We start from the raw sequence: 20,585 nt of genomic DNA on the forward strand, positions 1-20,585 counted from the left end.
ATCCTTTCTAACAAATCAGAGCAATTTTCCTAGGAATCCTTGGATTTGCAGGCGTGGGGTCCTCCTGATTTGGGCAACTGTGAGGTGAAAGAAGTGAGTGGCTTCCTGCCTAAGGTAAAATATGACTTGTGTTGGGATTCCCCAAAAGACACACATATATAAAAAGGCCAACAAAGGCAGATAATAACTACAAAGCCACCTATGTTAGTCAAACTGATTATTCATTACAAACAAGAAACTGAAGAGAATTAAAAGTTTTCAAAATAAGAACTGATATGAAACTGAAGGAAATAAAACATTCTGGGAGGAAAAAAAAAGGTACTGTACTTGAAAAGATTCTAATTAGTAGCATCAGAGAAAATTTTTAAAAGACAGTGCACCTATAAAACAAAAGTTAGCTGGTTTTAAAATGGAAAAACAATTCAACAAAGAAGAATTCTTAGCAATTAAAAATACGATGGCCAAAATTTAAAAAGTGAAATAAGAGAGCTGTGATAAAAATGAGGAACTCTCTCAGAACCTAAAGAAAATAGACAAAAGAGAAGAAACAAAAAAAGTAAAACTAAGAGATTGAGAATCAATTCAGAATAGCTGATATCAATCGAAAATGGCTTCTAAAATGAGAAGGCAAGGAAAATAAATGGAAGAAATCAATAAATATTAGAAGAACTTTTTCCAAAGTTGAGAGAAAAGATAAATCTTCACTTTTAAATGACTTGTTGAGTGATTTTGAGTTACACAGCTAGAAATATTTCATTGTATTTCGAACTATCAAGAATAAAGAAAAAATTCTAAAAATATTCAGAAAAAATATCACCACCTACAACACCTATGTTTGTCACTAATATTGAATACTGGAAGTCCCGGAGGAAGGAGAATAATGTATCCCTAGAAATTCATATCATACCAGATACAAACATGAGAAAGAAATAAAGAATTTCTAGTCATAACAGTATTCAGGAAATTTTCCCCCTGTGCACCTTTATTTTAAAAACTTCTTTGTGGATATACTTTGGTAAAATAAAGAATAAATCCCAGAGGAAGCTACTGGATCCCAGAGACAGGCTAATTAACTCCTCAATACAAAATGTAAAAGCAATAAGTCTGAGGGGTATCATTGTACAACTGACCCGAAAATTAATTATTTATCCAAAATATAAATAAGAAGATGAATTATCCTAATGAAATGGTAAAAAAATTACATTTATTTTTTCTTCACAAATAACAGTTAATTAAAAACTCAAGAAAATATAAAAAAGAAAACTATAAAAGTCACACTTCAAATATAAAGCAACCTAACAAAACAGGATTTTGAATATTTGAAGGAAAAGGAAGAGGGAATTATTGATAATGAGAATTTGAATGTATTCATGTTATATATGCAGTTATACCTTTGATGACAAATTGAAATTATAATGGAGTAATAGAGTGATGGTGGCCATTGAGTGGTCTCAGAAATGTCTCTGCACCACTGAGAACTGGAACTTTCTGTGAACTATACCTAATTAAGGACACCAGCCATTTTTTAAAAAACATCTACCACCTCAGCCTTGTGTTTCAAGGTTGTTCCCCCTTGTAACTATACAACCATTTTGGATGCCAACCAATCCTTACTGAGCAAGCACCCTTACTTCTTTCCAGCTCCAATTATAATTATTGATAAACAACTCATGTAACTAACTGTGGTCTTTCTGTTTTTGCTTTTATCAACCTCCCCCATCTTGCAGTCTGTCTCACAGGCTGGAATTCTAACCAACCCCAAATAAACACCTTTTTATTTCAATCAGGTCTTTGTTTTTTGAAATTTCGGTTAACATAGCTGGTGTAGTCTACAGGACCCAGAGCAACTCCTCAGTTCAGATTGGATGTATGGTACCTACAGGGACACACTGTGTCCAGTCTTCTGTTCAGCTGTGCCGGGGCTACCTGGTGAGCCCTTCCTGGATTCCAGCCTCTCATTTTGGTTGAGGTTCAGGCCTTTATTTGGGTGTTTCTAGGTGTCAACACTTGTCCCCTCTCTTTTGGGGAATGAGGGTTGGTTGTTTGTTCTTTCTGTCTCAAGATTCAGGTTCAAGGTTCTTCTGTCTATGCCGCTTGGTAAGAGATTCAGGTTTTAGGTTTTAGTGAGCACACAGAATAATACGAAGTTCTTATTGCAAAAAAAATTTTTTAAGTGAACCCCCCCTCCAGAAACCCCTGCCAGCTTTATGTTTAACACCTATGGACACTAATACTGTAACTACCTATCTAAATGGATCCATTTAACCCAGGATGATTTAAAATTACACTGGCCAAAATGGGAAACTTTCAAAATTCCCAAATTAGTCTATCTTCCTGAATTACTAGAAATGTTGCAGAATCAGACAATTAATGGGAAGCATATTTTAATTGGTATCTAAAAGCATCTAAAGGTAACACTGAGAAAATTACCTCCCTCCAAGCTGTAAATACAAAGTTGACTCAGACTGTCTCTAAACTTTAAAAATCAGCTAAACCTTCCCACTCCTCTCCTACTCCCTTCAAATTCTGCTTCTTCTCCTCCATCTCTTTACCCACCTCTTTCCAAACTCCTTTTGTTTTTTTTATCTGACTGCTCTCCTCTCTCCTCGCACTGAAGCCCCTCCCAAACCCCTGTGCTGGAAGTTCCTTTTAAAACTAATCCCACTGGGCAAGAAAAAAAAACCTGCTCCATCTCTTCAGCAGTTCCCTAGACCTAACTACAAATAATCAGAAAATAAATCAGCTGGAAGCCAATATTCAAGGGCTAATAGAAACAACATATTTGTCTTACAAATCTCTACAAAACCAAGAGTACACCAACTTAAAACAAGTTAAGGTCCACCATATTTTTACCAGTGTCAAGGCATCATCTATTCCTCTCAAAATGATTGTAGATATTATAAAAGATCAGGATATTAGAGCAAAATTTTCCTGTACTTGAAAAATTAATAATAAATACCCTAAGACTTATAATAATAGGTACATTTTCTTTCTCTGCCCCTTAAAGTTATAAATCTTATCATGTCTTTGAAATGAAAACACAGCCCACATTGTCTGAGACTGCAACCTTGACTCAATCAGTAGAACTTAAAAAAAAAAAAAAAAGGGAAAAGAGGTCTTGTTATATAGAAACTGATAAAAGGACTCTCTTGCCCAAACAGCTTCCTTAGAATTGCTTGTCAAGGACAAAGATAGATCTTAAAAGTCTTCACAAATACTAAAAGACTTAAGCTATCTGAGTGAATAATCTAATTTATTCCAACTGTTATTTATAAAATAGTAAGTTTTGTATTGTACCTGATTCAAAACTAAAATTTTTAAATGAAATCTATGAGATCTCTGGTTGCATTTATCTATATGTCCATTTGTGTATGTTACCTCCTGATAATATTTCCAAAATTAATTTATAAAAGAGCTCTATTTAATTGGCTTAAATAAATAAATGCTTATATTACAATTCTCAAAAATATAATAAAAACTAACCCAAATGTTTTTCAAGGTCACATGGTCTAGGATCATCTTTAGTAAATAAAAGCTATTTAAGCTTGTTGGCTTAATTTATACAGGTATACCTTCTTAGTTAGCATTAAATATAATGGAGATAGAAAACTTTTGTTCTACTGGTGTTTGCTAATCAAACAGACTAATGTCTCTCTTGCAAAGTTTGTCACCAAAAAGGAAAAAGAAAAAAAAAAGGACTGTTTTAATGTCTCATGAAGTTTTCATGAGTAATCTAAGTATGATTGTTAAGAACAAATGAATTAAATAGATGAGAATGAGATAAGTTTTCAGGTGAACAATTTAATTTAATAATTTTTTATGACATGCCTGCTTAAATAGTTTATTGAATCTATGGTAATTTACACCCTTAGAGTTTCTCTAATTTAAATTAAATGATGAGAATTCATTAAATGTCCAGATCATTTTCAGATAAGATAAAATATTGAAACATTAATTGCTAAACAAATCTGATAAGAAAAGGTATAAAGCATGGAAATGCTTTTGTTAAGGGAAAAGGAACTGACTTTGTCCTATTTCTAAATGGGGGGGGGGAAAGAGGGGACAAACTAAAATGGACACATAAAGTTGCAAAAGATTTCTGAAAAAACGAATCTTTAGAAAAGAATTGTATTTGTGGTCAGGACTGGATGATATTGGAATGAATCTAATTAGTAGATGAATTTTTTAAAAAATCCTGAGCCATGAAGAGCTGAACTTAGGAAAACAGGAAGAAATCTGCACAAACTATAAGATGCATAAGAGAGAACTGTCAGCCAGAGTCATAAGATAACTTTGAAACTGCAAGTGCCATCAGGAAAGTTGGTGAAACCTCTGATCTAAGTGCAAGATTTTAATAAGACTGACAAAAGAAACCTTGGCCCTGCATAGTGTAGGGAGATACAATTGAGACTGTGCAAAATTTGAGGCTAAAGAGTTACAACTTCAGTAAAAACATAGGCCAGTTGCCATCTACAAATGCTTACAGAAAGAAAATTTTTGTTTGTGACTTGGAGCCTAAGTTGGTATAAGTCTCCCTTTAGTATCTGTGATCAAAGGACTGGCCTTACATGGACTTGGAGTTTGAATTTACATTATAGCATTATACAGTAGCCTAGAGAAAGCAAAAAAGAATCCTTACTCTAGGGATATACTCTCAAATCCATCCTCTTAGAATTTTCCAATATAGAGTCCAGATGAGCACTGCATTATATCCACAGTTAAAAAATGTATAAGGAAGTAAGTCATGAAAATAAATAACACACAATAACAATTTCAGATAGTGAAAATACCAAACACAGAATAAGAAATAAATTTTTCTAAATGTTTAATGAAATAAAACTTTTAAAAATAAAATAAAAGTACAAGAGACTACCAAAAAATTCATGGAAGTTTTTAAAAAGAACTTTAGAATATTGCTGAAGTGCAAGATGAAAGTCCATGCACTTTTGGTAAGAGTAAAATCTGGTACAACTGTTTAGGAAAACTTGGCATTATCTAGTAATGTCAAAAATGTTAATGCATTATGACCCAGCTATCCATATCTTAGATACAAACCTTAAAGAATCCTTGCACATGTTCAGCAGAAAAAATATATGGGAATGTTCAAAGCCACATTTTTTTCATATTAGACAAAACTTGGAAACAACAAATAATAACAGTAAAATAGATTAAGCAAATGCCAGCCAGAGGTAAGTTGATACCTAATTTTATTCCTCACTAGTCATATGACCTTGAGAAAATAATATAACTCAAGTATCCTAAGTTTTCTCATCTCTAAAATTGGGGAAATAGGGCTTCCCTGGTGGCACAGTGGTTAAGAGTCCGCATGCCGATGCAGAGGACACAGGTTCGTGCTCCGGTACGGGAAGATCCCACATGCCGCAGAGCGGCTGGGCCCGTGAGCCATGGCCGCTGGGCCTGCGCATCCGGAGCCTGTGCTCCGCAACAGGAGAGGCCACAAGAGTGAGAGGCCCGCGTACTGCAAAAAAAATAAATAAATAAAAAATAAATAAAATAAAATTGGGGAAATAATAATATCATCACCTTATAGGCATCCTTATTTATGCATCTGATCAAACCATCACCGAACAAATACTCCTTTAAAGAGTGATACTGTCCTGACAATGTTTTAGGCATTAGAAATACATTAATACACAAGAGATACAAATATCTCGCCTCATGGAGTTAGCTTTCTTTTGATAATATTTTATTTTGGAACTAGAGATCAACAAAGAAATGGTATGATTTGCCAGATAAGGAATGTCTAAAAGAAGAGAAGCCCTTTTCAATAGGATAACCAGGAAAACCTCCCCTAGGAGATGACTGAGTGGAGACCTGGAAGATGAGACCACAATCTTGTAAAAATGTGGGGAAAGAGATTTCTGGGAAGAGGCAGCAAGTATAAAATCCCCAAAATAGAAGGGGCTTGGGAGAGTGAGGCTGTGTTCTAGTAAGTAAAAAAGAGAGTAGGAGAAGTTGAGGTCAGAGGGTTAGGTACTGTCCAGGCATCATGTTTGTTGATAGCTTTAAGTAGCTGTGATTTAAAACTGAGCTCAGTGGGAAGCCATCACAGTGTTTCAGGCAGGAATGATGAGATGAGTTTTAAAAAAATTAGTCAGTGGTTGCATAAAAAAGATAATACATATTTGCTTAATCCAGATTTTGGCATAGAATAAGCACTGAGTAATCAATAACTATTATTACTGTTAGTTATGTTTAACTTCTTGTGAAGCAGAAGCTGATCTATGGACAATCAATTTATTTCTTAATTGTCTTATCTTCACTTGTCATGTCCTTTCAGACAGTTTTGCTGTGGACTCTGCCTAGTCCTTCTCCACTTCTACAAATTTACTTTATGTATTAAGGCTGAAAGCAGAGCTGCTCTGAAAGTTTCCAGTCATCAATGGGGAGAATTTGGGGTATAAGAAACTAGGGTATTGGCTAGTCTCCAGAGGGCCCAAGGAAAGAAAAGGTAACCATATTGCCCAAGCAGAGAGATTAGTGATTGTAGAGATGAATTGCTACATTACCTTAAAGACAGCATTCATTAAAGTTACTGTGCCTACTAAACTCAGATTAATGGCATGAGGCTAGCACAAAAGAAGGGGAGAGAGGAAGGGAACTAGGCCTATTGATTTTTTGGTAAGATTGTAAATTGAATAAAATGCTAGAAGTGAACGGTTCTAAATAGCCCATGTTTGCTTATGCAGCATCACTTCACATTCAATAGAATAATGCTTTGCTTATCTTAATGAATGCCAAAATTAATGTCAACTGCTAGACATTTTAAATTTCCTCCTTCATATCTAGTAAAATTTGTTCCTTTTAGAGGCAAGTCTGATTACCTATAGTAGGGGCCAATAACTAAATCTTCCTTCTTGATAGTTTGTAAAAGGGAGATTTGATCCAAGAAAAATAAGTATTTTTTAAATTTGTAGATTTGTTTGTTTGTTTTGTTTACCATTCACCCTCCTTGTCTTTATCACCTTAAATTATGCTATACCAAAGGTGGTTATTTTGAGATTTTACTACTAGAAACTTACTAGAAATCTTTATGAACTGCTTTTCTTGAATTCTGCCATTGCCATTGAATTTATGAGTAAGCTATCACATTAAGAACATGCTTTAAAATCAATATAACATAAAAGATATTATTTCCATTTTGGCAAATGAATTATTAGTTATGATACTGAATTTATCACCATCATTTAAGCATATTTAGTGAGGACATACTGGTACATAACGCTAGCATAAACTCATTGGCCTGAATGTAAGATTTAATTTTGTCTTAAGTTTGCAACTGGAATCCTAGGTACAAATCCCCACTTTGCAGGGCCTCTCATACTGAGCTCTAAGGGTTTCATGGAACACCCCTAGTACGGTTGCTTGGAATAAGGAAAAGTGGGGATCTAAGAAGCAAAATTCCATTCCATTGCCTATGTCTATGCTTAAGACAATACAGATTTCCTTTGTTTGAAGCATTGGGTTTCAGGTAAGATTCCTCATGAACAAATGATTCAATCACATAAAAGGATAGAATTCAAATACTACTATTATTTACTATTTTGCAGAAACTAAATAAGCTGATTAATAAGAAATGATCTCGATAGTATGCAGATCTAATGAAGTTCCTTAGGTCATAATACTATCACAGGCCTCAAAAATGACCTCATTAATTTTAGCTTTGTGTGGAGCTGGGTCAGATTTCAACTATCTATGGCTTTTAGCTCCTTCTCCTCTTTCCTAGGCCCGTGCGTGCATGTGTGCCCACACACACACACAATTTCATTTAAGAGATCTATAAAATTTTATTAATGTGGTGGTAGCAGTCAAGAAATTCATATCTCACAAAGCACCATGCCTGGATAATTAGCCCTAGAATTGGTTAATCCAGTGACATGACATCATCAATAACCCAAATTAATTCCACTCTTCACTAGATCACTATCTTTAAATGAGGACCTCAGGCTAACAGTTCCCATGATCATAGGTAGCTACTGCATTTCCAGACACCATATCGTATTGGAAGAAAAAGAGAGCATCTCCTTCCATACTTCTTTTTTAGATAAGACAAGCATATTCAGAAGTGCTCCCAGACTTCTTCTCACAGCTCCTTAACTTAAATGGTATCAAATACCCATTCCTAGACAAAGCACTGGCAAAGGAAATGTAATCCCCATGGCCTAATGAAGAGTATGATTGTGCAAGAATGGTGGATTATTAGAATAAAATTAAGGTTCTTTTAAATGTTTTAAAAAGTTAGACTGAGGGAAATTACCTATAATTAATAGGTGGACCAAAAAAAAAATAGTCTGTTACACAAATATAAGAGTAAAATTGAATTCATTATAACCTTCTTCCAGGAAGTACTAATAATTCATTAAAATAAAGATAGGGAATAGAATCATAGATCTCTAATCTAATGCCTAGTCTGGCCAAACCAATTTCAAGAAGGACTAGAATGTATTTCTCTGTACATAAACTTAAAGACATTTCCTTTATTAATATCCATTTAAAGTATTCCTTACATTCTCTGAAATAAGCAGTCACTTAGAATAATAAATTTTACACACATGAACATACACAAAATAATTCTGGTTTCTAAAGAAATATTTTGCTATTTGTTCCAAAGTTTTTACTCCCCTCATCACAGTATTTACACTGCTCTTCTCTCAGCAATAAAACATATTTGATATAATGCAAAACTTATTGGCAAATAGATTTTTTAAAATCAAGAATGGGATAGAAATAAACATAAATAAGCATGTGTTTTGTTAATTGTTTAAGCTGCACTTGATTTCTTAAAATAAATCTTCATTGAAATCTTCAAAACCTCCTTCATTTCCTTACACATATTGTTAAGAATTGTGAAAAGCCCTGATTCTACTCTATTTGTAGCCTAAGAAGGTAACCTGCCAAAGTTTCATAGAAGAAACTGGCAGAAGAAATAAGAGGCCAGGGTCAGAAACAAAGGACTTTATTTCTTATGGGGCAGCAAACATCATGGGTTGCAACATATTTCCATCCTTTCCCACAGTTTCTCAGGAAAAATACAGATGGTTGCAGATAGATGCCTGTACACTCAGTGAGCTGCATTACAGGAGAGAAATCCTGAGCATAGGAAACTCCAAATTGTTATAGTAGGCAGCAACATGCCTGCCCTGTGCTCCAGAGGGAGACATTGTTATTATATTGGACAATAGGCCTTCCTAACATTGGTTTGGGAGAAAGATTTTATCTTTGTTTTCCCAAACTGTAAGCAAACCTGTCATTTGCCCCAGAAGGAGATACAATCTTTATCCTCCAAGACTGTTCACTATACAAATATCCTTAGAAAAAATAGTCCAGAACAAATGGAACTTAATATCTCACTTACAAAGCATGCAGAAATGTAAGAGACATGGGGAATTTTCTTCCGAAATTATTTTTCACATTTGCTGACAAGTATTCAAAATATCCATTTGAGAAATTGTTCCAGTTCTACTTCAGAGGCCAAGAATCATGGAAATCAAAAATAGTTGAAATAATTAAGTCGAGGTCTCTGTATGAGAAGGGAGCTTTAGTTTCAGTTCCAAAGTTATTGAGCCAAAACTTTAGCAGATTTACAGTTTCGTTTATTTACTTAGAAATGTAAAGTTTCCCTGCTTTTCTAGTAAAGTTCTTATCTTCATAAAGGGTCTTGTGAGCAAGCCAAGATATGCTGGTCTTGCATTCTTGTAGTGACAATAATGTACAATAGAAAATAAGACTCCAACGCTCATTTATCATTTATGATGACATATTGAGAGCAGCTGCAAGCACGAAGCTGACAATTCTGCGTAGGATGATGTACAGCACAAACCAGAATGATCCTAAGATGCATTAACTTTATAATAATATACAGTGACCATTACTGATCTGGTATGCAAGATGCTTGTGATAATATATGGGGAAAAGGGGTGGTTCAGAAACAAGAGTATATCATGTATTGGTATGTTAACTTAGGACCACAGATATTATACTCATAGAATACAAGGTTACTGGTTATTATAGAATAGTAGACTAGGTCCCCTAAATTTCTTGGAGAAACATATAATTTTAGTTTCTCGTAAATATATGCAAACATATCTGTTACTTGACAAATGTATTATACAGTAATAATAGCCAGAGATCAAAAGTAGGGTATAAGGAGATAAAAAGGCTGTCTTAAAGGCAACCAACATTTTTTTTTTCCTATTCATTAACTCACATATGTTTGGACCTTGTTAAAACAGGAGTCATGGCTAACCAAGGTACCTGAAACCAGTAGATGGTACCTTAAACCAGTAGATGTAGCATGAAACTCTCCTGTTTATGAAGTGGGATGATTTCACATTGTTCCTCTCATCTGTTGTATCTTCTTTTGCTCTTAAACATATCTCAAATTAAAATCATAGACTAACTGACTCTGATCTTAGAGAAGATCTAGTTTAGTTTATTTTTTCAGTGAGACTCACAGAATGGAGATGGACTAACAGAAAATATTTATTGGGTGGCTACTACATGCCAAAGATTATGCTAGGGACTTCATACACATTATCATATTTAGTCAACCCATAATTCCTGAGAGAAAAATAGTCTCATCACATTGTTATAGGGGGAAACAAAAGACATGTTATTTCACTACATAGTGATGTCAAAATAAAGCAAGATTTTAACAACATTAACATCAGAATTAATCACTCATTTATGAGTTTAAGTAATCCTTAAATTGAAATCTTACCAGGACGTGAAATAACTTCTGAGAATTGACAAAATATATCTTTAGTTCAAATATAACAATTTTCTTTTTCTCATCCATTGTTTGAATTAATCATCCTGTATTAGTCTATAATGATGATACCTCTCCAGCTACCACCTTCTTTTCTCCTTCCTTCAAAAGCCATAGTTCTTGAAAGAGTGACCCCAAATCACTGTATCCACTTCTTCACCAACGCCAAATCAAAGACTTACTGATCAATACTTATCCCAGCATTTTACTTTCTTAGCTATCATAGTGCGCTTCGAAATAAAACTTTAGTTCTAAAACTACATCTATGCTTTAATTCCAATGGAAATTCATTAAAGAATACAAGATTATACTTTTTTTCTTTTTTCTGCGGTACGTGGGTCTCTTACTGTTGTGGCCTCTCCCATTGCGGAGCACAGGCTCCGGACACGCAGGCTCAGTGGCCATGGCTCACGGGCCCAGCCGCTCCGCGGCATGTGGGATCTTCCTGGACCGGGGCATGAACCCGTGTCCCCTGCATCGGCAGGCGGACTCTCAACCACTGCGCCAGCAGGGAAGCCCCAAGATTATACTTTTTATACCTTAAAAAATCCCCTGAAGAGAGTTGCAGTGGTGGAGAATAACACAGGAGAATATAATTTTATATCTACATGAATACATATTATGAAAATAAAGCTGCCAAAATTCCAATAAATGGAGTGACATAATGGTGCAATTCTACCTTTGCAAATTAATATTTGTTTTTAAATTAATTAATGTAAGTAAATTTTTTTAATAAAGGTTTACTTTAAACCCTCAGTTATTTATGTAAAAATATCCCAGATGAAAAAGTCCAAATGTAATTTTATTTAAATGATTATTTAAATAAAAACAATATATTAAAAACTAATATTATTTAGATTAAAAACAATATAAGGAGTAAATCACTTTTCAATTTTATGAAATTTTGAATTTAGAATTTAAATCATATTAATATTGCAAGTGAAATTACCACATAGCCCCACATGATAAGCACTAATGATTATTTAAATGAATATAAAATACAAATATAAATATGCATTTAGTTTATATTTCAGCATGAGAATAATTTAAGAAATTAAATTATGAATCCTGGGGTTTGAGGACACAGTTCAAATCCTTATATGTTGATGTTCCTTGAAACCAATAAGGATGGATATCTGGTAGAAGTGTCACTATTTAGATCACACCATGCATCTGGAGTGAGAATGCCTCAATAGCATTTTTCTGTGCTATTTCAGTGGTATGGAGAAATCATCTATCACATCCTCAAGTCTGGTCTATTGAAAGACACTCTACCCAGTGCAGTGGATACTTTGTACATCCTAGATTAATCCTGAAGAGATGGAGTAGATTTTCCCAAGACTCCTCTCATCACTTATCCTAAATGGAGTGTAATGGAATGTAAAGCACAGCGCCTCTTGATTCTCTCTTTGCTAATACGACATATAAATTCTCATGGCTTTGTGCCACAGTGCTAGGGGAAGAACTTTGCTAATCTAGAGCTCTCAAGTCTAAGCTGGCTCTTTGTATTTTGTTGAATTGTTACTCAACTTCAGAAAGTTTAAAATATGATTATGAGTTAAATTATCATCACCATTGCCACCCTGTGTACCCTTTCAAGACATAAAAACCCCATAAATCATCCTCTCTAGGAGAAGTCAAAGGAGCACTAGGGAAAATGCAGCTCGCTGGAGCCATTTGAGCAATGACTGTGAAAATAACATCTTTTCCTTGTTTTCATGCTAAATGTATATTTTAATTCACTGCAGGGGACACCACTGGCAGCAGTCAGTATAATTTATCTATATCTTTAATACTCAGTGTTTTATTCAGGAACAGAAATATATTTGCTTTCTAAAGAGCATCAAGAGTAAATGTTAAGGGATTCTCTTTAATATTGTAGGATTATGAGCAGTTATTGAAGCAATCAATTGTGATTGTGTAACTATCAATCACAGCCATCATTATATAAAATTGCTTTCTGCCACAGAAAAGGGGCTAATGTAGATGTGGGTGTGTGAATGTAGGGTGTGGGTATATATAAGGATATCTGTTGGTTGTAACATAGAAAAAACATTAAAGATACTGTCAGATGTAAAAAGAATTATTAAAATTCCTGAAATTTAACAAAATAAACATATGAAATATAAAGTTTGAATGTGAGAAGGTGATTCATGTCCTACTGAATTCCTTCAAAGGAAAGCTACTCACAGTTTTTCTTAACTCCATGATATTCACTGATGGGGGGGACGGTATTTTCCAGATATGTTCAAATATCTCTGGAATTTTAAGCTTTTTTTGTAGGTCTCTCCATCATCTTTGTCCAACTGTGTTTTCTTATGATTTTTCAACACAAAATCTATAGGAATCTCCTTTTGTTTACTGTGACTTGAATACAGTATTAATCCTGGTTGACTCAAGTTATCTCTTGTTCTCACATATCCTCCCTACTTTTCTGTCTCAACTCAATTCTACCCATCTTTCGGTATTCAGTCCATGAGCAGACTTGCTCATCCACTTCTCCATTGAAGCCAACAATATATATATATATATATATATATATATATATACATATATATATATATATATATACATATATATATATATATATATATATATATTAAGCACTCACTATATTCCACACACTGAGAATACTTGAAGGATAGGCGTTTCCTTGGTAGTTAAGCATGATAAGGGGAAAGAATTAGTGAATGCCAAATCGTGAAAACATGAAAGAACGTGGCATGTTTGGGAAGGACAAGTAGTTTGATAGAAAGGAGTGGATTAGAAACCTGTATTTGTTATTTTTAATTTACTGTCATATTTTCTTTGTTAATCTCTCTCTCATGAAACCTTACACATTTTAAAATTGGCATTGTTTTGGTTTTTGTTTTATATATATATACATATATATACACATATACATATATGTTCAGTCCTATAATGTATTGAAAAATACATTTAACCAAAATAAAAAAAAAAAAGGAAAGGAAAGCCACTGCTAACACTTTGTAGCATATGTTATTTTCTGTGCTTATATTGGTATACATGCACATATGTAGTTTTTCTACAAACAAGGTGTCTTATTTTTCAAACTTTGCAAACCTATATTTTTAACAACGTATTGCATATATTTTTCAATGTGATAAATTACTCTTCTAGATTTGATCATGTTACACTTTGATAATTTGATTATAAAATGATGTATCCGTGTTCCTCTTCTGAAAAAAAGACATATACATTTGTGCACACAAAATATTTATAATTTAAAAGGTCTTCATATTTAACAACACCTATTCATTAATCCCTGGAACCACCATTATACAACACCATTTTTAATGATTGCTCAATATTCCATGGAATGTATATATGTATGTGTATATATATACATGTACACAGTAATCTTTCCATCTATCTCTATGCATATTCTATTTAATTTTTACCAGGCCACATATCTTTGAGGCATTTCAAATTTATCCATTTTAACCATTATCAATCTTTATAACCAATATTTTAGTAATTAATATTGGTTCTCATGATGATAGTCCTTGAATAAATTCTCAGGAGGCAGTTTCTGAATCAAGAGTACACAATGGTTTACAGCAAAGTGTCCTCCCCAAAATGGTGTGCAACCATTACTTTTTAATAAATTTTTACTCAGCTGTGTCAGCTACATAAAGAGGAAGGAATCAAAGCAAGGATCTTTTATTGATTCTGATATTTAGAAAGCCTATCATAAATTTCAGAAAAGTTAATGGCAATAACATAAGTGAGACAACACAAGGGAGAAAACTTTGCCTCCTCTTCATCTGGGTAACACTTCACAGAAGGACTTCTTTCCCTTGAATTATTACAGGTTAAAAGGAAAATTGAATGCTGTGTCTTCTGAGTGGCATTAATTTCATGCCAGTAAACTGGGAAATTGAAACATGACGACTGCATGTATACATGATACATAGACTACTAACGATCTCTTGTACCGTTTGTTTTGCTTTGCTTTTTGTTTCAACATATACCATTGAGCAAAGCTTTTTCAAGTTTACTTTACTACTGGAAACAATAAAAATGGTTTATTTACTTGGTGTTTTTGATTTATTAAGACTTTAGAGAAAATCGGCATCCTCTTCCTCAAGTCACTTATTTATTCAGTTAATACTCATTGAGTACATGCCACGTCAGGCCTTATACTAGGAGCTCTGAAAGTTGTCAGATTTTCAGGTGGGATATTTCTCTGAGGGGGTGGGTATTGCTTTAACATTTGCCAACCATTGCTTTTATATGTAATAATCATCTTGAAAATATATTCCCTTATATTGAAACATCTATTTTCCTTCAATTTACATTTTTATAGCAACAATGCTTTCATATGGTATGTTTGTTATCTGTGATAGCTGTCACAAGCAATCAAGGATGATGACTTTGTTTTTAAAGCAAACAGTTTTAAAGTGGTGCTAACCTAAAAATAAATTTTGTAAATATCAATTTGTGCTAAATGTCCTCTACAGAAAGAAGAAGGCACTGTATTGTTTATATAGTCTGTTTACAGAAATTCCTAAAACTGATTGATCTATCCTTTCTTTTCAGAAACTCTGCTCAGCAGACAACTTTTCAGACTGCCTTGAAGGGCATCCGCCAACCGTCCAGGACCATAAAGCCACCACTGGGTCATGTAATATCACCTTAGGAGCCCCTCCTTCCTGCTTTCTTCTTGATCTTCTGCTTCAGTAGTCACCATTCATTAGTTCTCTTGCTGTTTCCCTGATTGTGCCTCAATGCTATACATTATATAGTCATTTCTTCCTCTTTAGTAGGCAATCTGAATTCCAAGTATCTACCTTGAGTCACTGCTAGACAATCTCTAATATGTTCTTTACTGGCTCCATAAATAGATATTGTGCATCCCTATAAATTGTCCCAGTTCTCAAGGCATTATCTGAGAACGGTTCAAACTGTGCTTTGCCAAACCTGTGCTCTGCTTAAGTTCTTCTTGTCTTCTGGTCCTTTCTGTCCTCTGTAAATAGTTTCTCCTTTCTTGGAAAATATAGATCAAATCCTTAAGTTTTTATCCAGTGAACTTTGTCTCTACTTCCACAATTCCACTTTAGGCTAGCTTCTGAGCTGTAGCTTCTATGTCTATAAAATAAAAATGAGACCTACCTACTACAGTTATTGTATTGATGATTGTATACAATAGGTTCCTGTTACATAGTATGAGCTTAAAAACATTAGTTACCTCTGTACTGATTTGTTTATATATTATTTTTAATCAGATAATAAAGATGGTTTAAAACAATGTGTGTTGAAAAAAGATGGGTTGATGTTTCTGTGACACTTGCTGTAACAATTCAGCCCCTTTCTGTAAGGAAGCATTCATCACCAAGAAAATAATGGCTGTAATAAGAAAATCTATTGTCCATCAGAGAACTTTCCCTTAAGTGAGTTTGAGTCATGACTTGCTTCCTGGAATTATTGGTGTCTCTTCTGCTCACCAGGGACTTCTACATCAATAGAAGTTCTATTAGTGTTTATGCTTCTTGCTATTTCTAACAAAATTTCTGGATTTTTTTTTTATTTGTGACATTCACCTGTGGTTAAGGCCAATGACAAAATCTCTATTTGGATGAAAGCAGAGGATTGACCTCAGTAACCACACACCCAAACAATGCACAAATAGTAACATTTCAAAACTCAACTAGAGTTTATGATTTTATTCAACTTACACTAGGGAACTACTTTTCCTTGGAGTTGTTACTCTGGAATACTGGTATTCATTATATTTATGCCTCAGATATCCTTGCACCCAAATGCTAACTCATGATTTAAGAAATATATGGCTATAAACAAGATATCAGTTCAGCAGATTTTCCTTTCTCTACTTTGAGGGAATGACCAGATCTGGAGAACAGCATTTCAATTGGACTAATGGAAGCAGTTCTGACCATAAATACTACTTTTTTTTTCCTGTTATTGTATTATATCCTTAATTTTAAAGGACTGAATGTGTGCTTTCATTTCAAGAAACCCCAAAAGAGAGAAATCAACCCTTACTGTTGAGGTAGGGGTTCAGGAGAAGAAGTCAGTCTCCTGACTGAGAGGGGACACTGAGCCACAAGGTAAATCAGAAAGCAGACTAGTGTTTGATCTCCCAGCTGTGGCACTTAGGCTGGTATCTCTGAACCCTCATGTATTGACCAAGGACTGGTTTTTAAATGAGTGAGGAAGAAGAGAGCACATGACATCCTCGGGCTTACTCTGTTCCCTGTTCAGAAGACGTGGGAATCACACTATTTTTTTAAGCATAAGCTAGATCAGTTACCTTTAAATTAATCTGTACGTGATCAACAGGACCCCTCAGATAGCACTGAAACTGGATTAAATGCATTTCCCTTTTTATTTCAGTTTTTAAAAACCTTAAAAAATTTTTATATGGCTTCCCTCGTGGCACAGTGGTTAACAATCTGCCTGCCAATGCAAGGGAGACGGGTTCGAGCCCTGGTCCGGGAAGATCCCACATGCCGTGCAGCAACTAAGTCCGTGCACCACAACTACTGAGCCTGTGCTCTAAAGTCTGTACTCTGCAACAAGAGAAGCCATGACAATGAGAAGCCCGAGCACCACAAGGAAGACCCAACGCAGCCAAAAATAAATGAATAAATAAATTTATTTTTAAAAAACCTTAAAATTTTTTATCTTATAGTAATACTCCACGAGATTCCCTTGAGCGTAGACATTTCCATGCTGTGCTGCTTCCCTCAAGCAATGCAGAGCAGCCTCGGTATCCTGGTGGATGCCTTGTCCATAAAAGTACATGAGCCCAAGTACACACTGGGACCCCAGGTTTCCATTGCCACAAGCTTCTGAATGCCAATAAAATGCCTTCTCTAACTCTTTGGGTTCCTTTGTTGAATAGTACAACCCTAGGATACTTTGAGCCTTCACACTAGCTTTGAGCCTTCATACTTCATGGTCTCAAATAGCAGATTTTATGAAGTTAGAATCTCACAAATACTTTCTTTTTGCTACCTTTAAAAAGAAGTTATTATTTTGGCTATATATGACTGGGCTTCAGAAAATTGGTGAAATCTCAGGTTGTATTAAGCATTTTCTCAAAATAGGGCCCAAAACAGGGCCCAAAACTTATATCAGATTCTCAAAAGGATACATGTCTACCGAACATTAAGAAATACGGCTTTAGCTGATCTCTGTTTTGGTTGCAACATTAACTGTTTTATTCTGCATTACATTTCATTGTGTTACCTAACATAAACATACATAACATAAATATATTGGAGAATAAAGGAAATTTACACCTTAAATAAGTTAAACAAATATTCAGAGAAAATTATGTGGCATATTAGACACCTAGGTATTTTTTTCTTTTTCATCTTGCTCCCATTTGAAATGACAGCAACTAAAGTTTCAGACCTTTGGCATAACTTCTTACCAGCCTCAAGTCATCCATTTTTGAATTTCTCATGGGCTCTCTGGATTCTTTCTGCACATCATTGCCTGGAAAATCCGGTAGCGTTTATTACAGTATTCTTGGAAGAGAGGAGCTGCTGAAATAATTGTAATGTTCGACCTTTGCTTCCTTACAGCCAGTACCTCTACAGTTAGACTTAACTGGGCAGGGTCTGGTAGCATTTATTAAAGGAGTGTATTATGCTTATGCTTTGTATTATATTTTATATTTATTTGTTTTATTTAACTGATGACATGATTTTAGCAGGGGCTGTGGTCTCAACTTGATAGTTTTCTGGGACTAACAAAGTGAGGTTCTAACGCTCTTCTGCAATCACTTCTTCATGATCTCTTGTCTTCCATTATCTGAAACTGCTCTTTATTGATTGCCCGCCATCTACACTCTGGTCACCAATGCCTTTACTACCAGTGTTTCTGTCCCCAGTGTTCTTTTCCCACTATTCTTTGATAAATGTTTTTGCTTTCTAACATTAAACAGACTCAGAAGCTTTCTTTGTCTCTTCTGTTTATTTAAACTGAGACCAAAATATTGGCTACTGGATCATAATAGTCCCCCATTTCTCTGTCTCCACCTCTCCACTGAGTTTATACCTTTTGACATTGAGAGATAAAGGGCTTTAGAACACTGATGGGATGAAGAGCATATTTCCTGATGAAAAGTCTCTACAGTGAGATTTCCAGCCACTAAAACTCCCCCCTTTGCCTTCCCATTCCTCATTTTACATAAAAAATTTCCTAGAAATACATCAAGAGGAATAACATATGGCAGATATTTAGAGTGGTTTCAACAACTCCCCACATTGAAAATATAGTATTAAGAAGGTTTGAATGTTCAAACTAAGTCTCCCCTCAACCTAAACAATGTAACTTCAACAAGAAGTCTTTGTTAAATTTACTGATAGCCCTAATTTAAGGAAAATCCAAGGATGCGCCAACAAAACAGAATTGAGCTGACTACAGAGATGGACAAAAGGCAGAGAAAGATAAAGATGGGCCAGTAGAGATGCCACAGTGAATGAAGAGCAGAAAGAAAGATTAGCAACAGGGACACGACAGAGAACCATGTGAGATGCACAAATATACATTCCAAATGAACGTATTGTTGGAGACAGAAAGAAAGTCTAGAGCAAGGCCTCTGAAGTGTTCTTTTGCGATTGTGTACTGGTGGTTTAAAACTCCAAAGGTTGCATGAATCACCCTTAGTTCTGCTGATCTTTTTTTCATATTGCCCAAGTCAGAGCCCTAGGAAATGTTTCTTCTCCAAAACTTGTACCTATTGGGAATCAAGAAGAGTGTGAAATGTTAAATACAAGGATCTAACTTCCAGCTTCGTAACATAAAAAAAAAAAAAAAAGAATCTATAGACATTGCAGTTCACTGAGGGAGCCAACAATAATCTGTGCTCCTTATCTTAATATCCAGTTCTTTGGTCAAAGTTAAGAATATATTTTTTTGTTTTAGTTTGCTTTGTTTTGTTTAATAAATGTAATGCCCAGAGGGAAAAATGTGACGAACAAAAAGAGTAGAGAGAGAATGATGACAACTAAAACACAACAGATGTCTTTGTAATGGAAAATTTCTGAAAATATTATTCCATATGTCACTAAGATACAATTTTCAGTGAAATGGATAGTTCCTGTGAATCAGAAATTACAATTGTCTCAAGAAAAGCAGAAAATTTGAATAAGTCCCAATAACAAGGAAAGAAATTGAGAAAATTGTCAAAGGATTATCTTACAAAACTTGTTCTGTGTTCAGATGGTTTTATCTCTAAATATTCTAAATAAGTACTTACAGATACTGTATAAGCTTTTCAAAAATGTAGAAATAGCTTGATAGCTATCCAATTCTGTGCATATAGCAAGCATACTAGATTCTAAGAACTAACAACGGTAGTATGAAAAAGTAAGTTACAGACATATTTTTAGGCACAAAGTGTGAAAGTCAAACAAAAATTAGAAAACAACATTCAATAGTGTATTTTAAAAGTCACCAGTGCCATGTAGCTTTTCTGTGATGACAAAAAGCTTAAATAAAATGATAAAATATTTAATAAAATAGATCATCACATCAAGTAGCTTAATAAAGTTATCAATAATATGAAGAAGATCTGCTGAAAGACATAAGGTTTCATTTAACCCAATTCAATACTTATTGCTGAGAAAAATAATATTTTAACTAAAATTTGAAGAGTGCATCTGTAATTATTTAAAGAATATAACAAAATATCAAAAACCATTACAGTCAATGTTGAAGTTATTTGGGAGACATTTTGTCTCAAAAAATAGGGTCTGAAACAGAAATTCAAAGTTATTAAACAGGAAAAGGTCATTAT

Source organism: Mesoplodon bidens (genome assembly GCF_964165515.1).
Source record: "Mesoplodon bidens genome assembly, chromosome: 5".
Taxonomy (NCBI): Eukaryota; Metazoa; Chordata; class Mammalia; order Artiodactyla; family Ziphiidae; genus Mesoplodon; species Mesoplodon bidens.